Genomic DNA, 27,112 nt, shown 5'->3' with positions numbered 1-27,112 from the left:
TCTGCTCTTGTTCATACACTCTGTATAATGTAATGAGCTGAGATACTGATGTGCTACGTCATGTAGTGTCACTAATACAGAGATCAGTTCTTGTTCATACACACTCTGTATAATGTAATGAACTGAGATACTGATGTGCTACGTCATGTAGTGTCACTAATACAGAGAGATCTGTTCTTGTTCATACACACTGTATAATGTAATTAGCTGAGATACTGATGTGCTATGTCATGTAGTGTCACTAATACAGAGATCTGTTCTTGTTCATACACACTCTGTATAATGTAATGAGCTGAGATACTGATGTGCTATGTCATGTAGTGTCACTAATACAGAGATCTGCTCTTGTTCATACACACTCTGTATAATGTAATGAGCTGAGATACTGATGTGCTATGTCATGTAGTGTCACTAATACAGAGAGAACTGTTCTTGTTCATACACACTCTGTATAATGTAATGAGCTGAGATACTGATGTGCTATGTCATGTAGTGTCACTAATACAGAGATCTGTTCTTGTTCATACACACTCTGTATAATGTAATGAGCTGAGATACTGATGTGCTATGTCATGTAGTGTCACTAATACAGAGATCTGTTCTTGTTCATACACACTCTGTATAATGTAATGAGCTGAGATACTGATGTGCTATGTCATGTAGTGTCACTAATACAGAGATCTGTTCTTGTTCATACACACTCTGTATAATGTAATGAGCTGAGATACTGATGTGCTATGTCATGTAGTGTCACTAATACAGAGAGATCTGTTCTTGTTCATACACACTCTGTATATAATGTAATGAGCTGAGATACTGATGTGCTACGTCATGTAGTGTCACTAATACAGAGATCTGTTCTTGTTCATGCACACTCTGTATAATGTAATGAGCTGAGATACTGATGTGCTATGTCATGTAGTGTCACTAATACAGAGATCAGTTCTTGTTCATACACTCTCTGTATAATGTAATGAGCTGAGATACTGATGTGCTATGTCATGTAGTGTCACTAATACAGATATCTGTTCTTGTTCATACACACTCTGTATAATGTAATGAGCTGAGATACTGATGTGCTATGTCATGTAGTGTCACTAATACAGAGAGATCTGCTCTTGTTCATGCACACTCTGTATAATGTAATGAGCTGAGATACTGATGTGCTATGTCATGTAGTGTCACTAATACAGAGATCTGCTCTTGTTCATACACACTCTGTATAATGTAATGAGCTGAGATACTGATGTGCTATGTCATGTAGTGTCACTAATACAGAGATCTGCTCTTGTTCATACACACTCTGTATAATGTAATGAGCTGAGATACTGATGTGCTATGTCATGTAGTGTCACTAATACAGAGATCTGTTCTTGTTCATACACACTCTGTATAATGTAATGAGCTGAGATACTGATGTGCTATGTCATGTAGTGTCACTAATACAGAGAGAGCTGTTCTTGTTCATACACACTCTGTATAATGTAATGAGCTGAGATACTGATGTGCTATGTCATGTAGTGTCACTAATACAGAGATCTGTTCTTGTTCATACACACTCTGTATAATGTAATGAGCTGAGATACTGATGTGCTACGTCATGTAGTGTCACTAATACAGAGATCTGTTCTTGTTCATACACACTCTGTATAATGTAATGAGCTGAGATACTGATGTGCTATGTCATGTAGTGTCACTAATACAGAGAGATCTGTTCTTGTTCATACACACTCTGTATAATGTAATGAGCTGAGATACTGATGTGCTATGTCATGTAGTGTCACTAATACAGAGATCTGCTCTTGTTCATACACACTCTGTATAATGTAATGAGCTGAGATACTGATGTGCTATGTCATGTAGTGTCACTAATACAGAGAGATCTGCTCTTGTTCATACACACTCTGTATAATGTAATGAGCTGAGATACTGATGTGCTATGTCATGTAGTGTCACTAATACAGAGATCTGTTCTTGTTCATACACACTGTATAATGTAATGAGCTGAGATACTGATGTGCTACGTCATGTAGTGTCACTAATACAGAGATCTGTTCTTTTTCATACACACTCTGTATAATGTAATGAGCTGAGATACTGATGTGCTATATCATGTAGTGTCACTAATACAGAGATCTGGTCTTGTTCATACACTCTCTGTATAATGTAATGAGCTGAGATACTGATGTGCTATGTCATGTAGTGTCACTAATACAGAGATCTGTTCTTGTTCATACACACTCTGTATAATGTAATGAGCTGAGATACTGATGTGCTATGTCATGTAGTGTCACTAATACAGAGATCTGCTCTTGTTCATACACACTCTGTATAATGTAATGAGCTGAGATACTGATGTGCTATGTCATGTAGTGTCACTAATACAGAGAGATCTGTTCTTGTTCATACACACTGTATAATGTAATGAGCTGAGATACTGATGTGCTATGTCATGTAGTGTCACTAATACAGAGATCTGTTCTTGTTCATACACACTCTGTATAATGTAATGAGCTGAGATACTGATGTTCTACGTCATGTAGTGTCACTAATACAGAGAGATTTGCTCTTGTTCATACACACTTTGTATAATGTAATGAGCTGAGATACTGATGTGCTATGTCATGTAGTGTCACTAATACAGAGATCTGCTCTTGTTCATACACACTCTGTATAATGTAATGAGCTGAGATACTGATGTGCTATGTCATGTAGTGTCACTAATACAGAGATCTGTTCTTGTTCATACACACTCTGTATAATGTAATGAGCTGAGATACTGATGTGCTATGTCATGTAGTGTCACTAATACAGAGATCTGTTCTTGTTCATACACACTCTGTATAATGTAATGAGCTGAGATACTGATGTGCTATGTCATGTAGTGTCACTAATACAGAGATCTGCTCTTGTTCATACACTCTCTGTATAATGTAATGAGCTGAGATACTGATGTGCTATATCATGTAGTGTCACTAATACAGAGATCTGTTCTTGTTCATAAACACTCTGTATAATGTAATGAGCTGAGATACTGATGTGCTATGTCATGTAGTGTCACTAATACAGAGATCTGCTCTTGTTCATACACACTCTGTATAATGTAATGAGCTGAGATACTGATGTGCTATGTCATGTAGTGTCACTAATACAGAGATCTGCTCTTGTTCATACACTCTCTGTATAATGTAATGAGCTGAGATACTGATGTGCAATGTCATGTAGTGTCACTAATACAGAGATCTGTTCTTGTTCATACACACTCTGTATAATGTAATGAGCTGAGATACTGATGTGCTATGTCATGTAGTGTCACTAATACAGAGAGATCTGTTCTTGTTCATACACACTATGTATAATGTAATGAGCTGAGATACTGATGTGCTACGTCATGTAGTGTAACTAATACAGAGAGATCTGCTCTTGTTCATACACACTGTATAATGTAATGAGCTGAGATACTGATGTGCTATGTCATGTAGTGTCACTAATACAGAGAGATCTGTTCTTGTTCATACACACTCTGTATAATGTAATGAGCTGAGATACTGATGTGCTATGTCATGTAGTGTCACTAATACAGAGATCTGTTCTTGTTCATACACACTCTGTATAATGTAATGAGCTGAGATACTGATGTGCTATGTCATGTAGTGTCACTAATACAGAGAGATCTGCTCTTGTTCATACACACTCTGTATAATGTAATGAGCTGTGATACTGATGTGCTATGTCATGTAGTGTCACCAGGGGCGTATTTAGGTTTTGTGCTGCCCTAGGCACTCAAAATTCTGCTGCCCCCCCCACCCCAGGTTTAAGGCCTTTTTTAAGACATAATATTTTTGGGGCAGGGTGTAAAAAATTTAAAAAAAATTCTTTTTAAGTAGATGTTCACTAGGGCTTCCATTCACTCTGATCACACACACACACACACACACACACACATATATATATATATATATATATATATATATATATATATATATATATATATATATATATATATATATATATATATATATATATATATATAGTTTGTCAGTAGGTAGTTGTTTAACCTTAAACATCTTCTTTGATGATTGACAGTTATTTAAGCAAAATATCTGCTTGGATAAATATGTAATGAATATACAAATTGGCCTTTAAATGTTCTTAAAAAAATACAACAGTAGTTATGATAGGTTTAGGAATTGTATCCTAGGGGATAAAGTCACATGATACAATCATAATAAAGTATATACTTGTATTGTTTCTGAATGTATTAAATGCATGATGCAACATATTTTCAGTTGTGTTTTAAGTCACATAGTTGTATGGATTCAGCTATAAATACTTATTCTTTGCATGTATGACATATAGACAAACACTCTGATCACACACACACACAGAGTGTGTATGAACAAGAGCAGATCTCTCTGTATTAGTGACACTACATGACATAGCACACTCTGTATAATGTAATGAGCTGAGATACTGATGTGCTATGTCATGTAGTGTCACTAATACAGAGAGATCTGCTCTTGTTCATACACACTCTGTATAATGTAATGAGCTGTGATACTGATGTGCTATGTCATGTAGTGTCACTAATACAGAGATCTGTTCTTGTTCATACACACTCTGTATAATGTAATGAGCTGAGATACTGATGTGCTACGTCATGTAGTGTCACTAATACAGAAATCTGTTCTTGTTCATACACACTCTGTATAATGTAATGAGCTGAGATACTGATGTGCTACATCATGTAGTGTCACTAATACAGAGAGATCTGCTCTTGTTCATACACTCTCTGTATAATGTAATGAGCTGAGATACTGATCTGCTATGTCATGTAGTGTCACTAATACAGAGATCTGTTCTTGTTCATACACACTCTGTATAATGTAATGAGCTGAGATACTAATGTGCTATATCATGTAGTGTCACTAATACAGAGAGATCTGCTCTTGTTCATACACACTCTGTATAATGTAATGAGCTGATATACTGATGTGCTATGTCATGTAGCGTCACTAATACAGAGATCTGTTCTTGTTCATACACACTCTGTATAATGTAATGAGCTGAGATACTGATGTGCTACGTCATGTAGTGTCACTAATACAGAGATCTGTTCTTGTTCATACACACTCTGTATAATGTAATGAGCTGAGATACTGATGTGCTATGTCATGTAGTGTCACTAATACAGAGAGATCTGTTCTTGTTCATACACACTCTCTGTATAATGTAATGAGCTGAGATACTGATGTGCTATGTCATGTAGTGTCACTAATACAGAGAGATCTGTTCTTGTTCATTCACACTCTGTATAATGTAATGAGCTGAGACACTGATGTGCTACGTCATGTAGTGTCACTAATACAGAGATCTGTTCTTATTCATACACACTCTGTATAATGTAAATAGCTGAGATACTGATGTGCTACGTCATGTAGTGTCACTAATACAGAGATCTGTTCTTATTCATACACACTCTGTATAATGTAATGAGCTGAGATACTGATGTGCTATATGTTTGGTAGGTTTAGACTGTCTAGCTGGTGGGGAATCTAGCACACCTGAAGTAAACTTTATCCCAAAGTTTAAAGAGTTATAGTTAGTTGTAGTAGGTGGCGCAAAACAAGTTGCTATTCCCAATGTGTCTTACTGTAAATATGTGTGATAATATGTGGGCTCAATATATGTTAATGTTATGATGAGTCCTAATTTTATATTCTCTTTTGGAAAAAAATGGATGTCGAAACTATTTAAGAAATAAATATGATCCTTTATTTGATTATGGTAAATTTACCCAATAGTAGTGATGAGAAAAGTACAGTTAAACAAAAATTATTACAATTCCTTCAAAGTTTAAAAAATGACACCGGTGTCTCTATGTATAAAAATGCACATAATATATAAAAAATAAATTAAATTAAAATAATAACGTTGAAATCTTATAATCTATACAGTTTTGGGTTTATCACAAGTTGTAATTTCTAACAGAATGTTTGTAGATACAATTTTATAGTGGATAAAACAATAGTTGCTGTATAGTTCATATAGGATACTTTGTTTCAAGTTCAGCTATGCAATTGAGATCTTATCTTAGGCAACTATATATCAAATGTAGAGGTATGTTGGTGCGATTTTTATCACACTATAATATCAGTATACAAATTAGTACCTTGAAGTGTATCTGTTTGATGTCACTTTTGTGAGATAATTGCGGTTAAATAAACGCCGCTATGCCAGTGTTTTGATTAAGTTTCAAGATCAAGCTGGTGGCAGTTCTATATGAGCTGCTGGCGGTTAAATAAATGCCGCTTTGGTTTCCTCTTATTAGGTGCGCTTATCTGTTTGCTGCGAGAAAATTCACTTTTATATAAGTGTTTGGGTAGTTGTCGTGGCCGCTCAGTTACCTTATCCTTTGTCGGTCAGTGACCGATCGCGCTCTTAAGGGTTTCTTGGTGGGATCTTCGTTGCGGTTAAGTGCTAACCGTTTGCTGATGTTTTTTAAGTATCTCCGATTTTTCTATTCTGTGGCTTGTCTGTCGGTCAGTGACCGATCACGATGGTATGGTTGTTGGATAACCTCCTGATGTGGAATTTTTGCGTGCCTTTCCGGTCTGTTGTTCCCAGGTTTCTTAGATGTCGGTCAGTGACCGATCTGGGTGCTGAAATGTGGTTGTTGGGATAAGTTGAAAGTTTGTAGGATAAGTAGAAAAAGGATTTCTAGTTATCAATGTGATCTTTGCGGTTAAATATATGCCGATCAGTGGGAACTTGAATATTTCAACTGGGTATAGCTGGTATTCACTTTGTCTTCTCAAATCCTGTGCAGGTGTGCTGATATCAACATGTTTCGGCTGGACAGCCTTTTTCAAGATCTTGAAAAAGGCTGTCCAGCCGAAACATGTTGATACCAGAGCACACCTGCATATATTTAACCGCAAAGATCACATTGATAACTAGAAATCCTTTTTCTACTTATCCTACAAACTTTCAACTTATCCCAACAACCACATTTCAGCAACCAGATCGGTCACTAAGAAACCTTGGAACAACAGACCGGAAAGGCACGCAAAAATTCCACATCAGGAGGTTATCCAACAACCATACCATCGTGATCGGTCACTGACCGACAGACAAGCCACAGAATAGAAAAAACGGAGATACTTAAAAAACATCAGCAAACGGTTAGCACTTAACCGCAACGAAGATCCCACTAAGAAACCCTTAAGAGCGCGATCGGTCACTGACCGACAAAGGATAAGGTAACTGAGCGGCCACGACAACTACCCAAACACTTATATAAAAGTGAATTTTCTCGCAGCAAACAGATAAGCCCACCTAATAAGAGGAAACCAAAGCTGCATTTATTTAACCGCCAGCAGCTCATATAGAACTGCCACCAGCTTGATCTTGAAACTTAATCAAAACACTGGCATAGCGGCGTTTATTTAACCGCAATTATCTCACAAAAGTGACATCAAACAGATACACTTCAAGGTACTAATTTGTATACTTATAGTGTGATAAAAATCGCACCAACATACCTCTACATTTGATATATAGTTGCCTAAGATAAGATCTCAATTGCATAGCTGAACTTGAAACAAAGTATCCTATATGAACTATACAGCAACTATTGTTTTATCCACTATAAAATTGTATCTACAAACATTCTGTTAGAAATTACAACTTGTGATAAACCCAAAACTGTATAAATTATAAGATTTCAACGTTATTATTTTAATTTAATTTATTTTTTATATATTATGTACATTTTTATACATAGAGACACCGGTGTCATTTTTTAAACTTTGAAGGAATTGTAATAATTTTTGTTTAACTGTACTTTTCTCATCACTACTATTGGGTAAATTTACCATAATCAAATAAAGGATCATATTTATTTCTTAAATAGTTTCGACATCCATTTTTTTCCAAAAGAGAATATAAAATTAGGACTCATCAAAACATTAACATATATTGAGCCCACATATTATCACACATATTTACAGTAAGACACATTGGGAATAGCAACTTGTTTTGCGCCACCTACTACAACTAACTATACTGATGTGCTATGTCATGTAGTGTCACTAATACAGAGAGATCTGCTCTTATTCATACACACTGTATAATGTAATGAGCTGAGATACTGATGTGCTATGTCATGTAGTGTCACTAATACAGAGAGATCTGCTCTTGTTCATACACACTCTCTATATAATGTAATGAGCTGAGATACTGATGTGCTATGTCATGTAGTGTCACTAATACAGAGATCTGTTCTTATTCATACACACTCTGTATAATGTAATGAGCTGAGATACTGATGTGCTATGTCATGTAGTGTCACTAATACAGAGATCTGCTCTTGTTCATACACACTCTGTATAATGTAATGAGCTGAGATACTGATGTGCTACGTCATGTAGTGTCACTAATACAGAGAGATCTGCTCTTGTTCATACACACTCTGTATAATGTAATGAGCTGAGATACTGATGTGCTATGTCATGTAGTGTCACTAATACAGAGATCTGTTCTTGTTCATACACACTCTGTATAATGTAATGAGCTGAGATACTGATGTGCTATGTCATGTAGTGTCACTAATACAGAGATCTGTTCTTATTCATACACACTCTGTATAATGTAATGAGCTGAGATACTGATGTGCTATGTCATGTAGTGTCACTAATACAGAGATCTGTTCTTGTTCATACACACTCTGTATAATGTAATGAGCTGAGATACTGATGTGCTACGTCATGTAGTGTCACTAATACAGAGAGATCTGCTCTTGTTCATACACACACTGTATAATGTAATGAGCTGAGATACTGATGTGCTATGTCATGTAGTGTCACTAATACAGAGATCTGCTCTTGTTCATACACACTGTATAATGTAATGAGCTGAGATACTGATGTGCTATGTCATGTAGTGTCACTAATACAGAGATCTGTTCTTGTTCATACACACTCTGTATAATGTAATGAGCTGAGATACTGATGTGCTATGTCATGTAGTGTCACTAATACAGAGATCTGTTCTTGTTCATACACACTCTGTATAATGTAATGAGCTGAGATACTGATGTGCTATGTCATGTAGTGTCACTAATACAGAGATCTGCTCTTGTTCATACACACTCTGTATAATGTAATGAGCTGAGATACTGATGTGCTACGTCATGTAGTGTCACTAATACAGAGATCTGTTCTTGTTCATACACACTCTGTATAATGTAATGAGCTGAGATACTGATGTGCTATGTCATGTAGTGTCACTAATACAGAGAGATCTGTTCTTGTTCATACACACTGTATAATGTAATGAGCTGAGATACTGATGTGCTATGTCATGTAGTGTCACTAATACAGAGAGATCTGTTCTTGTTCATACACACTCTGTATAATGTAATGAGCTGACATACTGATGTGCTATGTCATGTAGTGTCACTAATACAGAGATCTGCTCTTGTTCATACACACTCTGTATATAATCTAATGAGCTGAGATACTGATGTGCTATGTCATGTAGTGTCACTAATACAGAGATCTGCTCTTGTTCATACACACTCTGTATATAATGTAATGAGCTGAGATACTGATGTACTACGTCATGTAGTGTCACTAATACAGAGAGATCTGTTCTTGTTCATACACACTCTGTATATAATGTAATGAGCTGAGATACTGATGTGCTATGTCATGTAGTGTCACTAATACAGAGATCTGCTCTTGTTCATACACACTCTGTATAATGTAATGAGCTGAGATACTGATGTGCTATGTCATGTAGTGTCACTAATACAGAGATCTGTTCTTGTTCATACACACTCTGTATATAATGTAATGAGCTGAGATACTGATGTGCTACGTCATGTAGTGTCACTAATACAGAGAGATCTGTTCTTGTTCATACACTCTCTGTATAATGTAATGAGCTGAGATACTGATGTGCTATGTCATGTAGTGTCACTAATACAGAGAGATCTGCTCTTGTTCATACACACTCTGTATAATGTAATGAGCTGAGATACTGATGTGCTATGTCATGTAGTGTCACTAATACAGAGATCTGCTCTTGTTCATACACACTCTGTATAATGTAATGAGCTGAGATACTGATGTGCTATATCATGTAGTGTCACTAATACAGAGATCTGCTCTTGTTCATACACACTATGTATATAATGTAATGAGCTGAGATACTTATGTGCTATGTCATGTAGTGTCACTAATACAGAGATCAGTTCTTGTTCATACACTCTCTGTATAATGTAATGAGCTGAGATACTGATGTGCAATGTCATGTAGTGTCACTAATACAGAGAGATCTGTTCTTGTTCATACACTCTCTGTATAATGTAATGAGCTGAGATACTGATGTGCTATGTCATGTAGTGTCACTAATACAGAGATCTGTTCTTGTTCATACACACTCTGTATAATGTAATGAGCTGAGATACTGATGTGCTATGTCATGTAGTGTCACTAATACAGAGAGATCTGCTCTTGTTCATACACACTCTGTATAATGTAATGAGCTGAGATACTGATGTGCTATGTCATGTAGTGTCACTAATACAGAGAGATCTGTTCTTGTTCATACACTCTCTGTATAATGTAATGAGCTGAGATACTGATGTGCTATGTCATGTAGTTTCACTAATACAGAGATCTGTTCTTGTTCATACACACTCTGTATAATGTAATGAGCTGAGATACTGATGTGCTATGTCATGTAGTGTCACTAATACAGAGAGATCTGCTCTTATTCATACACACTCTGTATAATGTAATGAGCTGAGATACTGATGTGCTATGTCATGTAGTGTCACTAATACAGAGAGATCTGTTCTTGTTCATACACACTCTGTATAATGTAATGAGCTGAGATACTGATGTGCTACGTCATGTAGTGTCACTAATACAGAGAGATCTGCTCTTGTTCATACACACTCTGTATAATGTAATGAGCTGAGATACTGATGTGCAATGTCATGTAGTGTCACTAATACAGAGAGATCTGCTCTTGTTCATACACACTCTGTATAATGTAATGAGCTGAGATACTGATGTGCTATGTCATGTAGTGTCACTAATACAGAGATCTATTCTTGTTCATACACATTCTGTATAATGTAATGAGCTGAGATACTGATGTGCTATGTCATGTAGTGTCACTAATACAGAGATCTGTTCTTGTTCATACACATTCTGTATAATGTAATGAGCTGAGATACTGATGTGCTATGTCATGTAGTGTCACTAATACAGAGAGATCTGTTCTTGTTCATACACACTGTATAATGTAATGAGCTGAGATACTGATGTGCTATGTCATGTAGTGTCACTAATACAGAGATCTGTTCTTGTTCATACACACTCTGTATAATGTAATGAGCTGAGATACTGATGTGCTACGTCATGTAGTGTCACTAATACAGAGAGATCTGCTCTTGTTCATACACACACTGTATAATGTAATGAGCTGAGATACTGATGTGCTATGTCATGTAGTGTCACTAATACAGAGATCTGCTCTTGTTCATACACACTGTATAATGTAATGAGCTGAGATACTGATGTGCTATGTCATGTAGTGTCACTAATACAGAGATCTGTTCTTGTTCATACACACTCTGTATAATGTAATGAGCTGAGATACTGATGTGCTATGTCATGTAGTGTCACTAATACAGAGATCTGTTCTTGTTCATACACACTCTGTATAATGTAATGAGCTGAGATACTGATGTGCTATGTCATGTAGTGTCACTAATACAGAGATCTGCTCTTGTTCATACACACTCTGTATAATGTAATGAGCTGAGATACTGATGTGCTATGTCATGTAGTTTCACTAATACAGAGATCTGTTCTTGTTCATACACACTCTGTATAATGTAATGAGCTGAGATACTGATGTGCTATGTCATGTAGTGTCACTAATACAGAGAGATCTGCTCTTATTCATACACACTCTGTATAATGTAATGAGCTGAGATACTGATGTGCTATGTCATGTAGTGTCACTAATACAGAGAGATCTGTTCTTGTTCATACACACTCTGTATAATGTAATGAGCTGAGATACTGATGTGCTATGTCATGTAGTGTCACTAATACAGAGAGATCTGTTCTTGTTCATACACACTCTGTATAATGTAATGAGCTGAGATACTGATGTGCTATGTCATGTAGTGTCACTAATACAGAGAGATCTGTTCTTGTTCATACACACTGTATAATGTAATGAGCTGAGATACTGATGTGCTATGTCATGTAGTGTCACTAATACAGAGAGATCTGTTCTTGTTCATACACACTCTGTATAATGTAATGAGCTGACATACTGATGTGCTATGTCATGTAGTGTCACTAATACAGAGATCTGCTCTTGTTCATACACACTCTGTATATAATGTAATGAGCTGAGATACTGATGTGCTATGTCATGTAGTGTCACTAATACAGAGATCTGCTCTTGTTCATACACACTCTGTATATAATGTAATGAGCTGAGATACTGATGTGCTACGTCATGTAGTGTCACTAATACAGAGAGATCTGTTCTTGTTCATACACACTCTGTATATAATGTAATGAGCTGAGATACTGATGTGCTATGTCATGTAGTGTCACTAATACAGAGATCTGCTCTTGTTCATACACACTCTGTATAATGTAATGAGCTGAGATACTGATGTGCTATGTCATGTAGTGTCACTAATACAGAGATCTGTTCTTGTTCATACACACTCTGTATATAATGTAATGAGCTGAGATACTGATGTGCTACGTCATGTAGTGTCACTAATACAGAGAGATCTGTTCTTGTTCATACACTCTCTGTATAATGTAATGAGCTGAGATACTGATGTGCTATGTCATGTAGTGTCACTAATACAGAGAGATCTGCTCTTGTTCATACACACTCTGTATAATGTAATGAGCTGAGATACTGATGTGCTATGTCATGTAGTGTCACTAATACAGAGATCTGCTCTTGTTCATACACACTCTGTATAATGTAATGAGCTGAGATACTGATGTGCTATATCATGTAGTGTCACTAATACAGAGATCTGCTCTTGTTCATACACACTATGTATATAATGTAATGAGCTGAGATACTGATGTGCTATGTCATGTAGTGTCACTAATACAGAGATCTGCTCTTGTTCATACACACTCTGTATAATGTAATGAGCTGAGATACTGATGTGCTATATCATGTAGTGTCACTAATACAGAGATCAGTTCTTGTTCATACACTCTCTGTATAATGTAATGAGCTGAGATACTGATGTGCAATGTCATGTAGTGTCACTAATACAGAGAGATCTGTTCTTGTTCATACACACTCTGTATAATGTAATGAGCTGAGATACTGATGTGCTATGTCATGTAGTGTCACTAATACAGAGATCTGTTCTTGTTCATACACTCTCTGTATAATGTAATGAGCTGAGATACTGATGTGCTATGTCATGTAGTGTCACTAATACAGAGATCTGTTCTTGTTCATACACACTCTGTATAATGTAATGAGCTGAGATACTGATGTGCTATGTCATGTAGTGTCACTAATACAGAGAGATCTGCTCTTGTTCATACACACTCTGTATAATGTAATGAGCTGAGATACTGATGTGCTATGTCATGTAGTGTCACTAATACAGAGAGATCTGTTCTTGTTCATACACTCTCTGTATAATGTAATGAGCTGAGATACTGATGTGCTATGTCATGTAGTTTCACTAATACAGAGATCTGTTCTTGTTCATACACACTCTGTATAATGTAATGAGCTGAGATACTGATGTGCTATGTCATGTAGTGTCACTAATACAGAGAGATCTGCTCTTATTCATACACACTCTGTATAATGTAATGAGCTGAGATACTGATGTGCTATGTCATGTAGTGTCACTAATACAGAGAGATCTGTTCTTGTTCATACACACTCTGTATAATGTAATGAGCTGAGATACTGATGTGCTACGTCATGTAGTGTCACTAATACAGAGATCTGTTCTTGTTCATACACACTCTGTATAATGTAATGAGCTGAGATACTGATGTGCTATATCATGTAGTGTCACTAATACAGAGATCTGCTCTTGTTCATACACACTCTGTATAATGTAATGAGCTGAGATGCTGATGTGCTATATCATGTAGTGTCACTAATACAGAGATCTGCTCTTGTTCATACACACTCTGTATAATGTAATGAGCTGAGATACTGATGTGCTATACGCTATGTAGTGTCACTAATACAGAGAGATCTGCTCTTGTTCATACACACTCTGTATAATGTAATGAGCTGAGATACTGATGTGCTATGTCATGTAGTGTCACTAATACAGAGATCTGCTCTTGTTCATACACACTCTGTATAATGTAATGAGCTGAGATACTGATGTGCTATGTCATGTGTCACTAATACAGAGAGATCTGTTCTTGTTCATACACACTCTGTATAATGTAATGAGCTGAGATACTGATGTGCTATGTCATGTAGTGTCACTAATACAGAGATCTGCTCTTGTTCATACACACTCTGTATAATGTAATGAGCTGAGATACTGATGTGCTATGTCATGTAGTGTCACTAATACAGAGATCTGTTCTTATTCATACACTCTCTGTATAATGTAATGAGCTGAGATACTGATGTGCTATGTCATGTAGTGTCACTAATACAGAGATCCGTTCTTGTTCATACACACTCTGTATAATGTAATGAGCTGAGATACTGATGTGCTACGCTATGTAGTGTCACTAATACAGAGATCTGTTCTTGTTCATACACACTCTGTATAATGTAATGAGCTGAGATACTGATGTGCTACGTCATGTAGTGTCACTAATACAGAGATCTGTTCTTGTTCATACACACTCTGTATAATGTAATGTGCTGAGATACTGATGTGCTATGTCATGTAGTGTCACTAATACAGAGAGAGCTGTTCTTGTTCATACACACTCTGTATAATGTAATGAGCTGAGATACTGATGTGCTATGTCATGTAGTGTCACTAATACAGAGAGATCTGCTCTTGTTCATACACACTCTGTATAATGTAATGAGCTGAGATACTGATGTGCTATGTCATGTAGTGTCACTAATACAGAGAGATCTGCTCTTGTTCATACACACTCTGTATAATGTAATGAGCTGAGATACTGATGTGCAATGTCATGTAGTGTCACTAATACAGAGAGATCTGCTCTTGTTCATACACACTCTGTATAATGTAATGAGCTGAGATACTGATGTGCTATGTCATGTAGTGTCACTAATACAGAGATCTATTCTTGTTCATACACATTCTGTATAATGCAATGAGCTGAGATACTGATGTGCTATGTCATGTAGTGTCACTAATACAGAGATCTGTTCTTGTTCATACACATTCTGTATAATGTAATGAGCTGAGATACTGATGTGCTATGTCATGTAGTGTCACTAATACAGAGAGATCTGTTCTTGTTCATACACACTGTATAATGTAATGAGCTGAGATACTGATGTGCTATGTCATGTAGTGTCACTAATACAGAGATCTGTTCTTGTTCATACACACTCTGTATAATGTAATGAGCTGTGATACTGATGTGCTATGTCATGTAGTGTCACTAATACAGAGATCTGCTCTTGTTCATACACTCTGTATAATGTAATGAGCTGAGATACTGATGTGCTATGTCATGTAGTGTCACTAATACAGAGATCTGCTCTTGTTCATACACACTCTGTATAATGTAATGAGCTGAGATACTGATGTGCTATGTCATGTAGTGTCACTAATACAGAGATCTGTTCTTGTTCATACACACTCTGTATAATGTAATGAGCTGAGATACTGATGTGCTATGTCATGTAGTGTCACTAATACAGAGATCTGTTATTGTTCATACACACTCTGTATAATGTAATGAGCTGAGATACTGATGTGCTATGTCATGTTGTGTCACTAATACAGAGAGATCTGTTCTTGTTCATACACACTCTGTATATTATGTAATGAGCTGAGATACTGATGTGCTATGTCATGTAGTGTCACTAATACAGAGAGATCTGTTCTTGTTCATACACTCTGTATAATGTAATGAACTGAGATACTGATGTGCTATGTCATGTAGTGTCACTAATACAGAGATCTGTTCTTGTTCATACACTCTGTATAATGTAATGAGCTGAGATACTGATGTGCTATGTCATGTAGTGTCACTAATACAGAGAGATTTGCTCTTGTTCATACACACTCTGTATAATGTAATGAGCTGAGATACTGATGTGCTATGTCATGTAGTGTCACTAATACAGAGAGATCTGCTCTTGTTCATACACTCTCTGTATAATGTAATGAGCTGAGATACTGATGTGCTATGTAGTGTCACTAATACAGAGATCTGCTCTTGTTCATACACACTCTATATAATGTAATGAGCTGAGATACTGATGTGCTATGTCATGTAGTGTCACTAATACAGAGATCTGCTCTTGTTCATACACACTCTGTATAATGTAATGAGCTGAGATACTGATGTGCTATACGCTATGTAATGTCACTAATACAGAGAGAGCTGTTCTTGTTCATACACACTGTATAATGTAATGAGCTGAGATACTGATGTGCTATGTCCTGTAGTGTCACTAATACAGAGATCTGCTCTTGTTCATACACACTCTGTATAATGTAATGAGCTGAGATACTGATGTGCTATGTCATGTAGTGTCACTAATACAGAGAGAGCTGTTCTTGTTCATACACTCTCTGTATAATGTAATGAGCTGAGATACTGATGTGCTATGTCATGTAGTGTCACTAATACAGAGATCCGTTCTTGTTCATACACACTCTGTATAATGTAATGAGCTGAGATACTGATGTGCTACGCTATGTAGTGTCACTAATACAGAGATCTGTTCTTGTTCATACACACTCTGTATAATGTAATGAGCTGAGATACTGATGTGCTACGTTATGTAGTGTCACTAATACAGAGATCTGTTCTTGTTCATACACACTCTGTATAATGTAATGAGCTGACATACTGATGTGCTATGTCATGTAGTGTCACTAATACAGAGAGAGCTGTTCTTGTTCATACACACTCTGTATAATGTAATGAGCTGAGATACTGATGTGCTATGTCATGTAGTGTCACTAATACAGAGAGATCTGCTCTTGTTCATACACACTCTGTATAATGTAATGAGCTGAGATACTGATGTGCTATGTCATGTAGTGTCACTAATACAGAGAGATCTGCTCTTGTTCATACACACTCTGTATAATGTAATGAGCTGAGATACTGATGTGCAATGTCATGTAGTGTCACTAATACAGAGAGATCTGCTCTTGTTCATACACACTCTGTATAATGTAATGAGCTGAGATACTGATGTGCTATGTCATGTAGTGTCACTAATACAGAGATCTATTCTTGTTCATACACATTCTGTATAATGTAATGAGCTGAGATACTGATGTGCTATGTCATGTAGTTTCACTAATACAGAGATCTGTTCTTGTTCATACACATTCTGTATAATGTAATGAGCTGAGATACTGATGTGCTATGTCATGTAGTGTCACTAATACAGAGAGATCTGTTCTTGTTCATACACACTGTATAATGTAATGAGCTGAGATACTGATGTGCTATGTCATGTAGTGTCACTAATACAGAGATCTGTTCTTGTTCATACACACTCTGTATAATGTAATGAGCTGTGATACTGATGTGCTATGTCATGTAGTGTCACTAATACAGAGATCTGCTCTTGTTCATACACTCTGTATAATGTAATGAGCTGAGATACTGATGTGCTATGTCATGTAGTGTCACTAATACAGAGATCTGCTCTTGTTCATACACACTCTGTATAATGTAATGAGCTGAGATACTGATGTGCTATGTCATGTAGTGTCACTAATACAGAGAGATCTGCTCTTGTTCATACACACTCTGTATAATGTAATGAGCTGAGATACTGATGTGCAATGTCATGTAGTGTCACTAATACAGAGAGATCTGCTCTTGTTCATACACACTCTGTATAATGTAATGAGCTGAGATACTGATGTGCTATGTCATGTAGTGTCACTAATACAGAGATCTATTCTTGTTCATACACATTCTGTATAATGTAATGAGCTGAGATACTGATGTGCTATGTCATGTAGTGTCACTAATACAGAGATCTGTTCTTGTTCATACACATTCTGTATAATGTAATGAGCTGAGATACTGATGTGCTATGTCATGTAGTGTCACTAATACAGAGAGATCTGTTCTTGTTCATACACACTGTATAATGTAATGAGCTGAGATACTGATGTGCTATGTCATGTAGTGTCACTAATACAGAGATCTGTTCTTGTTCATACACACTCTGTATAATGTAATGAGCTGAGATACTGATGTGCTATGTCATGTAGTGTCACTAATACAGAGATCTGCTCTTGTTCATACACTCTGTATAATGTAATGAGCTGAGATACTGATGTGCTATGTCATGTAGTGTCACTAATACAGAGATCTGCTCTTGTTCATACACACTCTGTATAATGTAATGAGCTGAGATACTGATGTGCTATGTCATGTAGTGTCACTAATACAGATATCTGTTCTTGTTCATACACACTCTGTATAATGTAATGAGCTGAGATACTGATGTGCTATATCATGTAGTGTCACTAATACAGAGATCTGTTCTTGTTCATACACACTCTGTATAATGTAATGAGCTGAGATACTGATGTGCTATGTCATGTTGTGTCACTAATACAGAGAGATCTGTTCTTGTTCATACACACTCTGTATATTATGTAATGAGCTGAGATACTGATGTGCTATGTCATGTAGTGTCACTAATACAGAGAGATCTGTTCTTGTTCATACACTCTGTATAATGTAATGAACTGAGATACTGATGTGCTATGTCATGTAGTGTCACTAATACAGAGATCTGTTCTTGTTCATACACTCTGTATAATGTAATGAGCTGAGATACTGATGTGCTATGTCATGTAGTGTCACTAATACAGAGAGATTTGCTCTTGTTCATACACACTCTGTATAATGTAATGAGCTGAGATACTGATGTGCTATGTCATGTAGTGTCACTAATACAGAGAGATCTGCTCTTGTTCATACACTCTCTGTATAATGTAATGAGCTGAGATACTGATGTGCTATGTAGTGTCACTAATACAGAGATCTGCTCTTGTTCATACACACTCTATATAATGTAATGAGCTGAGATACTGATGTGCTATGTCATGTAGTGTCACTAATACAGAGATCTGCTCTTGTTCATACACACTCTGTATAATGTAATGAGCTGAGATACTGATGTGCTATACGCTATGTAATGTCACTAATACAGAGAGAGCTGTTCTTGTTCATACACACTGTATAATGTAATGAGCTGAGATACTGATGTGCTATGTCCTGTAGTGTCACTAATACAGAGATCTGCTCTTGTTCATACACACTCTGTATAATGTAATGAGCTGAGATACTGATGTGCTATGTCATGTAGTGTCACTAATACAGAGAGAGCTGTTCTTGTTCATACACTCTCTGTATAATGTAATGAGCTGAGATACTGATGTGCTATGTCATGTAGTGTCACTAATACAGAGATCCGTTCTTGTTCATACACACTCTGTATAATGTAATGAGCTGAGATACTGATGTGCTACGCTATGTAGTGTCACTAATACAGAGATCTGTTCTTGTTCATACACACTCTGTATAATGTAATGAGCTGAGATACTGATGTGCTACGTTATGTAGTGTCACTAATACAGAGATCTGTTCTTGTTCATACACACTCTGTATAATGTAATGAGCTGACATACTGATGTGCTATGTCATGTAGTGTCACTAATACAGAGAGAGCTGTTCTTGTTCATACACACTCTGTATAATGTAATGAGCTGAGATACTGATGTGCTATGTCATGTAGTGTCACTAATACAGAGAGATCTGCTCTTGTTCATACACACTCTGTATAATGTAATGAGCTGAGATACTGATGTGCTATGTCATGTAGTGTCACTAATACAGAGAGATCTGCTCTTGTTCATACACACTCTGTATAATGTAATGAGCTGAGATACTGATGTGCAATGTCATGTCGTGTCACTAATACAGAGAGATCTGCTCTTGTTCATACACACTCTGTATAATGTAATGAGCTGAGATACTGATGTGCTATGTCATGTAGTGTCACTAATACAGAGATCTATTCTTGTTCATACACATTCTGTATAATGTAATGAGCTGAGATACTGATGTGCTATGTCATGTAGTTTCACTAATACAGAGATCTGTTCTTGTTCATACACATTCTGTATAATGTAATGAGCTGAGATACTGATGTGCTATGTCATGTAGTGTCACTAATACAGAGAGATCTGTTCTTGTTCATACACACTGTATAATGTAATGAGCTGAGATACTGATGTGCTATGTCATGTAGTGTCACTAATACAGAGATCTGTTCTTGTTCATACACACTCTGTATATAATGTAATGAGCTGAGATACTGATGTGCTATGTCATGTAGTGTCACTAATACAGAGAGATCTGTTCTTGTTCATACACACTCTGTATAATGTAATGAGCTGAGATACTGATGTGCTATGTCATGTAGTGTCACTAATACAGAGATCTGCTCTTATTCATACACACTCTGTATAATGTAATGAGCTGTGATACTGATGTGCTATGTCATGTAGTGTCACTAATACAGAGATCTGCTCTTGTTCATACACTCTGTATAATGTAATGAGCTGAGATACTGATGTGCTATGTCATGTAGTGTCACTAATACAGAGATCTGCTCTTGTTCATACACACTCTGTATAATGTAATGAGCTGAGATACTGATGTGCTATGTCATGTAGTGTCACTAATACAGATATCTGTTCTTGTTCATACACACTCTGTATAATGTAATGAGCTGAGATACTGATGTGCTATGTCATGTAGTGTCACTAATACAGAGATCTGTTATTGTTCATACACACTCTGTATAATGTAATGAGCTGAGATACTGATGTGCTATGTCATGTTGTGTCACTAATACAGAGAGATCTGTTCTTGTTCATACACACTCTGTATATAATGTAATGAGCTGAGATACTGATGTGCTATGTCATGTAGTGTCACTAATACAGAGAGATCTGTTCTTGTTCATACACTCTGTATAATGTAATGAACTGAGATACTGATGTGCTATGTCATGTAGTGTCAATAATACAGAGATCTGTTCTTGTTCATACACTCTGTATAATGTAATGAGCTGAGATACTGATGTGCTATGTCATGTAGTGTCACTAATACAGAGAGATTTGCTCTTGTTCATACACACTCTGTATAATGTAATGAGCTGAGATACTGATGTGCTATGTCATGTAGTGTCACTAATACAGAGAGATCTGCTCTTGTTCATACACTCTCTGTATAATGTAATGAGCTGAGATACTGATGTGCTATGTAGTGTCACTAATACAGAGATCTGCTCTTGTTCATACACACTCTATATAATGTAATGAGCTGAGATACTGATGTGCTATGTCATGTAGTGTCACTAATACAGAGATCTGCTTTTGTTCATACACACTCTGTATAATGTAATGAGCTGAGATACTGATGTGCTATACGCTATGTAATGTCACTAATACAGAGAGAGCTGTTCTTGTTCATACACACTGTATAATGTAATGAGCTGAGATACTGATGTGCTATGTCCTGTAGTGTCACTAATACAGAGATCTGCTCTTGTTCATACACACTCTGTATAATGTAATGAGCTTAGATACTGATGTGCTATGTCATGTAGTGTCACTAATACAGAGATCTGCTCTTGTTCATACACACTCTGTGTAATGTAATGAGCTGAGATACTGATGTGCTATGTCATGTAGTGTCACTAATACAGAGAGATCTGTTCTTGTTCATACACACTCTGTATAATGTAATGAGCTGAGATACTGATGTGCTACGTCATGTAGTGTCACTAATACAGAGAGATCTGCTCTTGTTCATACACACTCTGTATAATGTAATGAGCTGAGATACTGATGTGCTATGTCATGTAGTTTCACTAATACAGAGAGATCTGCTCTTGTTCATACACACTCTGTATAATGTAATGAGCTGAGATACTGATGTGCAATGTCATGTAGTGTCACTAATACAGAGAGATCTGCTCTTGTTCATACACACTCTGTATAATGTAATGAGCTGAGATACTGATGTGCTATGTCATGTAGTGTCACTAATACAGAGATCTATTCTTGTTCATACACATTCTGTATAATGTAATGAGCTGAGATACTGATGTGCTATGTCATGTAGTGTCACTAATACAGAGATCTGTTCTTGTTCATACACATTCTGTATAATGTAATGAGCTGAGATACTGATGTGCTATGTCATGTAGTGTCACTAATACAGAGAGATTTGCTCTTGTTCATACACACTCTGTATAATGTAATGAGCTGAGATACTGATGTGCTATGTCATGTAGTGTCACTAATACAGAGAGATCTGCTCTTGTTCATACACTCTCTGTATAATGTAATGAGCTGAGATACTGATGTGCTATGTAGTGTCACTAATACAGAGATCTGCTCTTGTTCATACACACTCTATATAATGTAATGAGCTGAGATACTGATGTGCTATGTCATGTAGTGTCACTAATACAGAGATCTGCTCTTGTTCATACACACTCTGTATAATGTAATGAGCTGAGATACTGATGTGCTATACGCTATGTAATGTCACTAATACAGAGAGAGCTGTTCTTGTTCATACACACTGTATAATGTAATGAGCTGAGATACTGATGTGCTATGTCCTGTAGTGTCACTAATACAGAGATCTGCTCTTGTTCATACACACTCTGTATAATGTAATGAGCTGAGATACTGATGTGCTATGTCATGTAGTGTCACTAATACAGAGAGAGCTGTTCTTGTTCATACACTCTCTGTATAATGTAATGAGCTGAGATACTGATGTGCTATGTCATGTAGTGTCACTAATACAGAGATCCGTTCTTGTTCATACACACTCTGTATAATGTAATGAGCTGAGATACTGATGTGCTACGCTATGTAGTGTCACTAATACAGAGATCTGTTCTTGTTCATACACACTCTGTATAATGTAATGAGCTGAGATACTGATGTGCTACGTTATGTAGTGTCACTAATACAGAGATCTGTTCTTGTTCATACACACTCTGTATAATGTAATGAGCTGACATACTGATGTGCTATGTCATGTAGTGTCACTAATACAGAGAGAGCTGTTCTTGTTCATACACACTCTGTATAATGTAATGAGCTGAGATACTGATGTGCTATGTCATGTAGTGTCACTAATACAGAGAGATCTGCTCTTGTTCATACACACTCTGTATAATGTAATGAGCTGAGATACTGATGTGCTATGTCATGTAGTGTCACTAATACAGAGAGATCTGCTCTTGTTCATACACACTCTGTATAATGTAATGAGCTGAGATACTGATGTGCAATGTCATGTAGTGTCACTAATACAGAGAGATCTGCTCTTGTTCATACACACTCTGTATAATGTAATGAGCTGAGATACTGATGTGCTATGTCATGTAGTGTCACTAATACAGAGATCTGTTATTGTTCATACACACTCTGTATAATGTAATGAGCTGAGATACTGATGTGCTATGTCATGTTGTGTCACTAATACAGAGAGATCTGTTCTTGTTCATACACACTCTGTATATAATGTAATGAGCTGAGATACTGATGTGCTATGTCATGTAGTGTCACTAATACAGAGAGATCTGTTCTTGTTCATACACTCTGTATAATGTAATGAACTGAGATACTGATGTGCTATGTCATGTAGTGTCAATAATACAGAGATCTGTTCTTGTTCATACACTCTGTATAATGTAATGAGCTGAGATACTGATGTGCTATGTCATGTAGTGTCACTAATACAGAGAGATTTGCTCTTGTTCATACACACTCTGTATAATGTAATGAGCTGAGATACTGATGTGCTATGTCATGTAGTGTCACTAATACAGAGAGATCTGCTCTTGTTCATACACTCTCTGTATAATGTAATGAGCTGAGATACTGATGTGCTATGTAGTGTCACTAATACAGAGATCTGCTCTTGTTCATACACACTCTATATAATGTAATGAGCTGAGATACTGATGTGCTATGTCATGTAGTGTCACTAATACAGAGATCTGCTTTTGTTCATACACACTCTGTATAATGTAATGAGCTGAGATACTGATGTGCTATACGCTATGTAATGTCACTAATACAGAGAGAGCTGTTCTTGTTCATACACACTGTATAATGTAATGAGCTGAGATACTGATGTGCTATGTCCTGTAGTGTCACTAATACAGAGATCTGCTCTTGTTCATACACACTCTGTATAATGTAATGAGCTTAGATACTGATGTGCTATGTCATGTAGTGTCACTAATACAGAGATCTGCTCTTGTTCATACACACTCTGTGTAATGTAATGAGCTGAGATACTGATGTGCTATGTCATGTAGTGTCACTAATACAGAGAGATCTGTTCTTGTTCATACACACTCTGTATAATGTAATGAGCTGAGATACTGATGTGCTACGTCATGTAGTGTCACTAATACAGAGAGATCTGCTCTTGTTCATACACACTCTGTATAATGTAATGAGCTGAGATACTGATGTGCTATGTCATGTAGTGTCACTAATACAGAGAGATCTGCTCTTGTTCATACACACTCTGTATAATGTAATGAGCTGAGATACTGATGTGCAATGTCATGTAGTGTCACTAATACAGAGAGATCTGCTCTTGTTCATACACACTCTGTATAATGTAATGAGCTGAGATACTGATGTGCTATGTCATGTAGTGTCACTAATACAGAGATCTATTCTTGTTCATACACATTCTGTATAATGTAATGAGCTGAGATACTGATGTGCTATGTCATGTAGTGTCACTAATACAGAGATCTGTTCTTGTTCATACACATTCTGTATAATGTAATGAGCTGAGATACTGATGTGCTATGTCATGTAGTGTCACTAATACAGAGAGATCTGTTCTTGTTCATACACACTGTATAATGTAATGAGCTGAGATACTGATGTGCTATGTCATGTAGTGTCACTAATACAGAGATCTGTTCTTGTTCATACACACTCTGTATAATGTAATGAGCTGTGATACTGATGTGCTATGTCATGTAGTGTCACTAATACAGAGATCTGCTCTTGTTCATACACTCTGTATAATGTAATGAGCTGAGATACTGATGTGCTATGTCATGTAGTGTCACTAATACAGAGATCTGCTCTTGTTCATACACACTCTGTATAATGTAATGAGCTGAGATACTGATGTGCTATGTCATGTAGTGTCACTAATACAGATATCTGTTCTTGTTCATACACACTCTGTATAATGTAATGAGCTGAGATACTGATGTGCTATGTCATGTAGTGTCACTAATACAGAGATCTGTTATTGTTCATACACACTCTGTATAATGTAATGAGCTGAGATACTGATGTGCTATGTCATGTTGTGTCACTAATACAGAGAGATCTGTTCTTGTTCATACACACTCTGTATATTATGTAATGAGCTGAGATACTGATGTGCTATGTCATGTAGTGTCACTAATACAGAGAGATCTGTTCTTGTTCATACACTCTGTATAATGTAATGAACTGAGATACTGATGTGCTATGTCATGTAGTGTCACTAATACAGAGATCTGTTCTTGTTCATACACTCTGTATAATGTAATGAGCTGAGATACTGATGTGCTATGTCATGTAGTGTCACTAATACAGAGAGATTTGCTCTTGTTCATACACACTCTGTATAATGTAATGAGCTGAGATACTGATGTGCTATGTCATGTAGTGTCACTAATACAGAGAGATCTGCTCTTGTTCATACACTCTCTGTATAATGTAATGAGCTGAGATACTGATGTGCTATGTAGTGTCACTAATACAGAGATCTGCTCTTGTTCATACACACTCTATATAATGTAATGAGCTGAGATACTGATGTGCTATGTCATGTAGTGTCACTAATACAGAGATCTGCTCTTGTTCATACACACTCTGTATAATGTAATGAGCTGAGATACTGATGTGCTATACGCTATGTAATGTCACTAATACAGAGAGAGCTGTTCTTGTTCATACACACTGTATAATGTAATGAGCTGAGATACTGATGTGCTATGTCCTGTAGTGTCACTAATACAGAGATCTGCTCTTGTTCATACACACTCTGTATAATGTAATGAGCTGAGATACTGATGTGCTATGTCATGTAGTGTCACTAATACAGAGAGAGCTGTTCTTGTTCATACACACTCTGTATAATGTAATGAGCTGAGATACTGATGTGCTATGTCATGTAGTGTCACTAATACAGAGATCCGTTCTTGTTCATACACACTCTGTATAATGTAATGAGCTGAGATACTGATGTGCTATGTCATGTAGTGTCACTAATACAGAGATCTGTTCTTGTTCATACACACTCTGTATAATGTAATGAGCTGAGATACTGATGTGCTACGTTATGTAGTGTCACTAATACAGAGATCTGTTCTTGTTCATACACACTCTGTATAATGTAATGAGCTGAGATACTGATGTGCTATGTCATGTAGTGTCACTAATACAGAGAGAGCTGTTCTTGTTCATACACACTCTGTATAATGTAATGAGCTGAGATACTGATGTGCTATGTCATGTAGTGTCACTAATACAGAGAGATCTGCTCTTGTTCATACACACTCTGTATAATGTAATGAGCTGAGATACTGATGTGCTATGTCATGTAGTGTCACTAATACAGAGAGATCTGCTCTTGTTCATACACACTCTGTATAATGTAATGAGCTGAGATACTGATGTGCAATGTCATGTAGTGTCACTAATACAGAGAGATCTGCTCTTGTTCATACACACTCTGTATAATGTAATGAGCTGAGATACTGATGTGCTATGTCATGTAGT

The sequence above is a fragment of the Bombina bombina genome, unplaced genomic scaffold (genome assembly GCF_027579735.1).
Source record: "Bombina bombina isolate aBomBom1 unplaced genomic scaffold, aBomBom1.pri scaffold_530, whole genome shotgun sequence".
NCBI classification, from domain to species: Eukaryota; Metazoa; Chordata; class Amphibia; order Anura; family Bombinatoridae; genus Bombina; species Bombina bombina.
Note: the sequence above shows the minus strand (reverse complement) of the source record.